The sequence below is a fragment of the Hylobates moloch genome, unplaced genomic scaffold, assembly GCF_009828535.3.
Source record: "Hylobates moloch isolate HMO894 unplaced genomic scaffold, HMol_V3 SCAFFOLD_19, whole genome shotgun sequence".
Taxonomy (NCBI): Eukaryota; Metazoa; Chordata; class Mammalia; order Primates; family Hylobatidae; genus Hylobates; species Hylobates moloch.
In genome coordinates, this window is record NW_026652294.1 from 40181464 (window position 1) to 40190043 (window position 8580).

The window sequence follows — 8580 nt, forward strand, 5'->3', positions numbered from 1 at the left end:
TGCTATTTGTTTTTCTCGTACCAACAAAAATGAAGCAATGGTCAGATGATTCAGAGAAGTTGATGAAATGCCAGGGAATTCAGTGATGCTGGAGGGTGAGAAGTGGGGCCCTCCCACCCCACAAAATCTTTTGGGAATTCCAGGAACCAGGGCTTTCCTGCTGCTAAACTTGTGGCCTGACGCCAGGGCCTGCCATGAACATGGCTTCCCAAGAAGATATTTACCTCTGAGGGCTCATGGGCAACACCTCGGTATGGGTGGGGTCCTGACCTGGACTTGTGTAGACCCTGACACGCCAGGGTCCCAAGCCGTGGCAGACAGGCCCAAGTGGTGTGCTGCAGGAGAGAAACCCTTCTGTGGCCACTGCTTAGCATGTGGATGAAGCAAAAGGATCATCTTCTTAACAGGAAGTCCACCAGATGTTGGGCACTTGTGTGCAGGACTGACTACATAATTTGCAAGGCCCAGTGCAAAATGAAAATGGGGGCCTTCCAGCACTTTGGGAGGCCAAGAGGGGCGGATCACCCTAGGTCAGGACTTCAAGACCAGCCTGCCTAACATGGTGAAACCCCATCTCCACTAAAAATACAAAAATTAGCTGGGCGTGATGGCTTACGCCTGTAATCCCAGCTACTTGGGAGGCTGAGGCAGGAGAATAGCTTGAGCCCGGGAGGCGGAGGTTTCAGTGAGCCGAGATAGCGCCACCACACTCCAGCCTGGGTGACAGAGTGAAACTCTGTCTCGAAAAAAAAAAAACATCTTGGGAAAAAAAAAAAGTAACAAAGTAGGGGGCTTCTTATTCCAAAGCTATTAAGAATTTTGAAACAAGGACAGCAGAGTTTCAACCAAGCTGGTGCCCTTCTGAGCACGGGGCCCATGAATCCAACCCAGCCCTGCTTATGTGGAACACTTTTCTCAAAATAAAATAAACAGATTCCCAATCTGTCTCCTCCAGGAGAAATCCCTTTGATTTCAAATGCACTGGCATAAGTAGAATGGCTCCCTAGGTCAAGCAAGATGTCCTTCTGTGTCTGCGGACTTACGGCTGCCTCTGGTGGTCGCCAAGAGAAACATGAGCAGAAAGGTAGCTGGGCTGTTCCACGTTTTTAAAAAAATCACGGTTTCAGGTGAGAATCCCCCAGAAGACTGAGCAGAGAATGAATGGGAAGGTGGCCCAGGCAAAGGGACCCGAGAAACATCTGCAGTGCCAGAAAGGTGTGACCAGGACAAGCCCCGGGAGAGATGGCTTTGGGCTTCCAGAGAACATAGTTGGAAGGTATCCAGCTCCTTTGCCTGTGCCCAGAGTGTTTGTTGTCTCTCTTTTACAGAAGAAATTGAGGCCAGGGGTCTCGTAAACAGCTGGCTTGCACATAGATTTCTTGGGAGTTCAGCCAAGAAATTTTACCCAACAGCGGCCACTCAGGTGGGCAGTCCTGTGCCTGAGAGTGAGAAGGTCTGGGTGAGAAAGGGCACTGGTCACTTCCTGTCATGCCAGTTTCTGCTGCCTGATTAGAAATGTATGTTTTCCAGAGAGGTAAGAAGGGGCAGGGCCCTGGTCACCTCCACCTACCCCCTGTTGCTGTGGGCAGGCACAAGAGCCATTTGCAGCCTCTCACCATTCAGACTGAGAGATGTCAGGAAGCCACAGGGTCCCGGGAACCCGCAGGCCATTCTCCAGGGCTCTGCCACTCTGGCTGAATGGCATGATATTGCCCACCTTCCTTTACTGGTTTCTAGGAGGGTCAGATGCAAATAAATGAGGATGTGTTCTTGTTTTATGAGTTACAACATTTTGGCCAGCCTAGGTAGCTGTGTTTTCCTTCCTAGCCCTGGACAGCAGCTGCCCTGGCCTTGGTGGGAACTCTGGGAGAATAACTCACAGGATGGGAAAACCTAAGGGTGGATTCTACTCAGAAGACACAGGCAAATTCTACTGAAGAAATGTGGCAGGACAGGGTGGGACTCTTAGTGCCTCTTGACTGGGGAGGAATGACAGTGTTTCAAGGAAACTGCCATCAGATTGGTGAAGCAAGACAGTGCTTCAAGGAACTTGTCACCTGATTGGTGAAAGAAGACTACACTTAAAAAAATTTGCCACCTGATTGGTAAGGAAAGACAGTGCTTTGAGGTTTCTGCTTTCTGATTGGTGAGTAAAAGCATTGCCCAGAGATCTCTGCTTCATGATTGGCAAGAAAATATCTGCTCTCTGATTGGTGAGCAAAAATTTGACCCAAGAAGTCCAGCCATCCGATTGGTGAGGAAAGACATCTCTGGAAAGTCCAGATCTTTCCCCTCAGCTCTTTCCTTTCCTGGTGTCATGCTCTTATGGGATATGGGACACTTCCCACCAAAAAGAGACCCTGAGATCTTGGTGGGAACCATCGTTAGGAGAAGTTCAGATGCCGGTGGGATGTGTACCCTTGAGATCTTCACACAGGGGTCTCCCGGTCAACCCCCTCCCACCACCACCACGAGCGCCTCCTGCCTTGTATTCTCAGGGCCAGATGGTTCGAGGAAATGGTTCCTTGTGTGGAAGCACTTTTTCCTCAGTATTTATCTTTGACAGTTTGCTCTCAGAGGCTTCTGAAATTTTGTAGATGTGGTGCTGCCCCCAGGCTCCGTTTTTTTTTGTTTTTTTTTTTTGTTTGTTTTTTTTTGAGATGGAGTCTCGCTCTGTCATCCAAGCTGGAGAGCAGTGGCGCAATCTCGGCTCACTGCAACCTCTGCCTCCCAGGTTCAAGCGATTCTCCTGCCTCAGCCTCCCAAGTAGCTGGGATTACAGGTGCACACCACCACGCCTGGCTAATTTTTGTGTTTTTAGTAGATAACAGGGTTTCACCATGTTCGCCAGGCTGGTCTCGAACTCCTGACTTCAGGTGATCTGTCCACCTTGGCCTCCCAAAGTGCTGGGATTATAGGCATGAGCCACCGTGCTTGGCCAGTTAGGCCCCATCTTTTGAGATTGACTTCCGGGAGCCCTATCATAGGCCTTCAGGTGAGGGCTGCACTTCTTTGCTTTGTTTCAGATGAATTTCACAGGGGAACAGGGACAAAGGGCAGGGGTTCTTGACTCCCAAATTGGCTTGGGAATGGCCTCTGGGACCTCTTTACCCCAGACTTCTCAGGGCGTGGGCAGGGGGCCGAAGCCACCCATATACTGCTGGTGATTGGCTGACTCTGGTCCTTGTCCAGTGTAGAGCGGGGGTGGACCCAGACAAGAACAGCCTGGAGTAAGGGCATCAGATTCCAAACGTTACTATGTAGTTGCCCCATTTGGGAAGTTTCGTAGCAACAAATTTGTTGGGTTCTTTCTCCCTTCCCCTGGTTTAGAAGCAAACCAGAGCTGGCAGGGTTGGTGCGTACAAAGGACTGTAATAAACATACCCAGGGAACAGGCGGCTGCACTCTCCAGCTATTCAGTGCGATTTCACAGCACTGGGACGGCCTCGTTATGGTGCAAGCTGTTGTCCTATACAAAGTCAGATGAGATAAATTTCTCCCTTTTCTCCGCCGAATGGTTTGTGAATGATACTCGTCTTGGAGTCTGTCAAAAGACAGGAGGTTTTGTTTACCATTTGTCTTCTTTATGGACCTTGGGGGCTCTTTCTCTTTAGAGCGGGCAAAGACGACCAAAGACGACGTTGCTATTTAACCATTTCAGCCCTGCCCCCATTGATAACAATATTAATTTATCATTTTTCCAAACCATCTGTGATGGATAAAGACATTCCGGGAGTCTCCCATGAACCGAATTGTGATGAGAATTAAGAAATTAACCGCTGCATCCAGCATCCCCATACAAAGGGCTTGTATTTCCATCTCACTGAGCTGCCTGTTTCCTTCTCTCATTGTTTTTCCCCCCTTCAAGCCCACAGTTCGTGCGGTTGAATGAAGGCTAGGAAGGTGCTTGAGTCCCAAGCAAGAAGATGCAATAATTAGCCAGGGCAAAAGCATGCAATCATCCTCACATCTTTGCTACGACGTTCTTGCTACTTCCGTCCACCCCTTATTTCTTCTGGCAGCTCAGCCAAGAGTTGCTGGATGGGGAGGAAATGAACACCACAGTCTTGCCCCCTCTGTTTCCCTGGGCCACTGTGTGCAGGGGACTCCCCATGACTTTCTTATTTGTGATTCTCCACCTTCACTGTATAGTGTCATCAGCATTATCTGTCTGTAACTTATGCTGTGAGTCTCACCCTTGGCTGCACATTGGAACCACTTGGGGAGATTTGAAAATACTGCCGCCTGGATCCCACCCCCAGAAATTCTGGTTTAATTAATGGGTCCAGATGTGATCTGGGCATTCGGAATTGGAAAAGCTCCCCTGGAGATTCTAATGTGTAACCAACACTGAGAACCACAGAGAATAAGAAATGAGGATAGTGAGTTGCTCTTGGTGGCATTAAGGGAAGACTTGTAGGCAGCCTAGACCCCAGGTTTATTCTTTTGAGGAGAGAGATTGACCATCGATGAATTTAAATGTACTTTTTATGATTCTCTTGATGAAAACTGGGAGGGTGGGCATTTAAGTTTTTTAAATTTAAAAATCCTGGCCGGGCACGGTGGCTCACGCCTGTAATCCCAACACTTTGGGAGGCCACGGCAGGTGGATCACCTGAGGTCGGGAGTTTGAGACTAGCCTGACCAACATGGAGAAACCCTGTCTCTACTAAAAATACAAAATTAGCCGGGCATGGTGGCGCATGCCTGTAATCCCAGCTACTTGGGAGGCTGAGGCAGGAGAATTGCTTGAACCCGGGAGGTGGAGGTTGCAGTGAACCGAGATTGCGCCATTGCACTCCAGCCTGGGCAACGAGAGTGAAACTCTGTCTCAAAAAAAAAAAAAAAAAAAAAAAATCTTACCGGGCAAGGCTGAGAACTTAGCTAGTGTAGCCTGATTAAGGCACAAGATTAGACAGTCATCAGTGCCAGATACTGCTTGCATGTGTGTGTGTGAATATGTGTATTTAGATCTGATCATTTGTGGATTTATTCACAGCACAGCAAAGTTCCTGGGCCCCCACCCTTCTTGGTCTTCCTGACTCTAAGGCATTATCCATCCACCCTATAAAAGCCTCGGGCACCCTTTCAATATGTGGGTCCCTTGTCACATTTCCATTACCTGTATTTACACTTTCATGTTTTTTGTGGGGGGTGCAGGGAAAAGGGTTGGTCATCTGAGGCAGGAAGGTACTTAGTGGCTGGAGTGGCTCCAGCTTTGAGGACAGAGACCCCAACGCAAGGAGTGGCCTTCATTATGGCCAGGTAAGGTTAGTACCTACTGGGAGAAACTGACACCTTAGATACTGCATTTGGGAGAGAGAATTCCCAGTGAAAGAGTCTCAGTCCAACTGTGATCTGTGTGGATGCATCTTTTCCCCTGGGAGACATTAGCATCAAAAACCTTACCTACGTATTTGGCTCCATGTTCAAAGTCTATAGGGTATCAGATAAGTCTGGTGACCTCTCTAGACCTCAGTCTCCTCATCTGTGGGATTATGTTCAGGTTGCTGGCCTCTGAATCCCTTCTGGCTTTGACATTCCACATTCCACATGCTTCTTAAGTAGTCAACCTCTTAGGAGAACCTGATACAATAGCACAATTCTTTGTAGCAGTGAAGTTTGTGATCTGGTGACTCAGAAAAGCTGGTAGAGCCAGGAAATTAGGTGGAGGTGGTTTTATTGCAGTCTTTACAGATGAAAAGGTCCCTGATCTTGTGACTCGGCCCATGTGGCGCGCTGTGCCAAACGGGGTCTTCCTGGCCCAGCTGTGCTCATTCCCTGGGCGTCCTTGGCCAGTCCACGTTTTCACCTCCCTGCATGTGAGTTCTCTCATCTCTCAGGACCACTGTTATCCCCAAATGCCACATAGAAATTCCTGGAGGATTGGCTGGGCACTGTGGCTCACGCCTATAATCCCAGCACTTTGGGAGGCCGAGGCAGGTGGATCACCTGAGGTTAGGAGTTCGAGATCAGCCTGGGCAACATGGTGAAACCCTGTCTCTACTAAAAATACAAAAATTAGCCGGGCGTGGTGGCGTGTGCCTGTAGTCCCAGCTACTCGGGAGGCTGAGGCAGGAGAATCACTTGAGCCCGGGAGGCGGAGGTTACAGTGAGCCGAGATCGCACCATTGCACTCCAGCCTGGGCAACAGAGCGAGACTCCATCTCAAAACAAAGAAAAATAAAAAGAAATTCCTGGAGGATATCCAGGGGTTCCTGTGCTGGAGCAGAAAAGACTCCTGATCATTGAGCTCCCCAGGTTAGTGGAAGTTCTGGGTTTGGCCAGAGCGTCAAGGGCATTTTACTGGAGGAAATAGTGTCTTTCCGGCTTTTGCTGCCAGGAGAGCACTTGTGGGTCGGGGGGCAGGTGGCACAGGGGTAGTAAACAGGTTTGGGATGCAGAGCTTTGAAAAGCATGGAACTTGGCGTTATTCAGACCCGAGTTCAGGTTCCACCTCTGGAGGCAAGACACTCTCGGGAGCCTCAGCTTTCTTATCTGCAAATGGGGATCACAGTCCCTCCTCCCTCCTGGGGCTGTGGTGCAGATTAAATGAGATGATGTGGAGGACGTCCAGGCATGTAGCATGCGTTCCATACATGGCAGCTATTATGATTATTTGTGCAAATCAGGGAAAACAGAATCACTAGAACCCTCTGCCATTGTCGGCACACACACAAAGCAGAGACACTTCCTTTGACCCTCTGGTTGATTTAGTTCTTTCTGTGAGTGGTGGCCCTCGGGAGAGCCGGCCCCTCTTGCTTGAAGGGCTCAGCCCCGGGGTGGACTTGGCAGCCAATTCCCATGAGACTGGGCAGGGCCCCAGGGATTGGCTGCAATGCCGCTGCACACTCTGAGTAAAGGATTTCCGTGCTTTGGGAGCAAAGATGACAAGTTGAAGGGCAGAGATGTGCCCGGCAGCTGCTTGTGGAGACACAGCACAGAGAGGTGGGGGCGGGCTGTGCACATCCAGATTTGGCTCTGGAAGTGCCAAGAAAGACCAGGCAGCATCTGAGGGACTCCTTGATTGGACTGGGACTTACGGCTGATGGGAGGCCTGAGCTGGCCTGAGCTGCCTCACCTGCGGCACAGACATAGGACCAGGTTCCTGCTCCTCCCCTACTGTGTCATACAGCCCTATTCCTGCCCCAAGCTCTTGTGACACACACACACACACACACACACACACACACACACACACTAATACACACACACACTGGGAATCATTTGCAAGACCTGTGCTTTTCTCCTTGGCTGTAAAACAGGTGCAGGAAGACTATAGTTAACTAGATCACGAAGTGTCAAATAACCCAGTTTGGGATTACGGGGCTCTCCTCCCCCAACTTCCTGCCGTCTGCACCTTGATCCGAAAGTGGCAGGGAAAGGATAGGTTGTGCAACTTGAAACACTTATTCTTTTGTGCCTCATTAGCAACTGCTGGGGCAAAGGAAAGCATAGCTTCGGAGGAGGTTGACACAGACAGCTGAAGTGATGTTTGGGGATTATCTTCAGATTTCAGTGATCCTCCCTCCCTCATTAACACAGAGAATGTAAAGAGTGGAGAGTGCAGGGACATTGGATTGCGGATGACCTAGGATATGAGGGGACTGTCATCCCACCTGACCCCTCATTCTTTCCTCCAGAGGTGCAGGGGCAGCAAAATGGCCCCCTCTCTCCACCAGGAAAGGACAACAGATTGGCCTGAGTTACATCCAGATTGGTAACAAGATTGTTTGTTCATTTGATTCAGCACATGTTTGTGTAGTGCTTATCACATGCTAGACACAGGCCCTTGGAGCTTGCTTTTTGATGGGAGGTTGACCATAAACAAAGAAGAAAAAGGAAGATAATGACGGATTGTGGTGAGTTACATGGAGGAAAGCAGCAGGGTGGAAGGAGAGAGTAACTGGGCAAACCGTGCTATGAGGTGTCCCTGGAGGGGCTTCCTGCGGACAGGACATCTGAGATGAGACCTGGGGTGTGGGGAGAAAACAGCCACAAGGAAGCTAAGGGAAGAACGTTCCAGGAAGAACCAAAGTCTGGAAGCAGGAAAGGGCTTGGTGGGCCCTTGGTCAGAAGGGAAGAGAGGGAGGAAGGGGTGGGCAGAGTCAGCTCCTTGGTGTCTGGAAAGGAGGTGGGTCCTATTCTCAGAGCACTGGAAGGCTGGAAGGAGAAGAGTTAACTGAGTGATTTATCAGGCTCACTTTTTTTTTTTTTTTTTTGAGACGGAGTTTCGCTCTTGTTGTCCAGGCTGGAGTGCAATGGCGTGACCTCGGCTCACCATGACCTCCATCTCACGGATTCAAGTGATTCTCCTGCGTCAGCCTCCCGAGTAGCTGGGATTACAGGCATGCGCCACCACACCTGGCTAATTTTGTACTTTTAGTAGAAAGGCAGTTTCACCATGTTAGTCAGGCTGGTCTCAAACTCCCAGCCTCAGGTGATCCGCCCGCCTCGGCCTCCCAAAGTGCTGGGATTACAGGTGTGAGCCACGGCACCCGGCCAGGCTCACCTTTTAAGAAGCTCCTTCTGGGCCGGGCACAGTGGCTCACGCCTGTAATCCCAGCACTTTGGGAGGCC

At 50.0% G+C, this 8580-nt stretch overlaps 1 protein-coding gene across 1 annotated transcript in view; it reads left to right on the plus strand.

Moving 5' to 3' along the window:
• The window catches only part of NTN1 (netrin 1), a 225032-nt gene that overhangs the window by 144309 nt on the left and 72143 nt on the right, over positions 1–8580 (plus strand). The window lies entirely within an intron of this gene.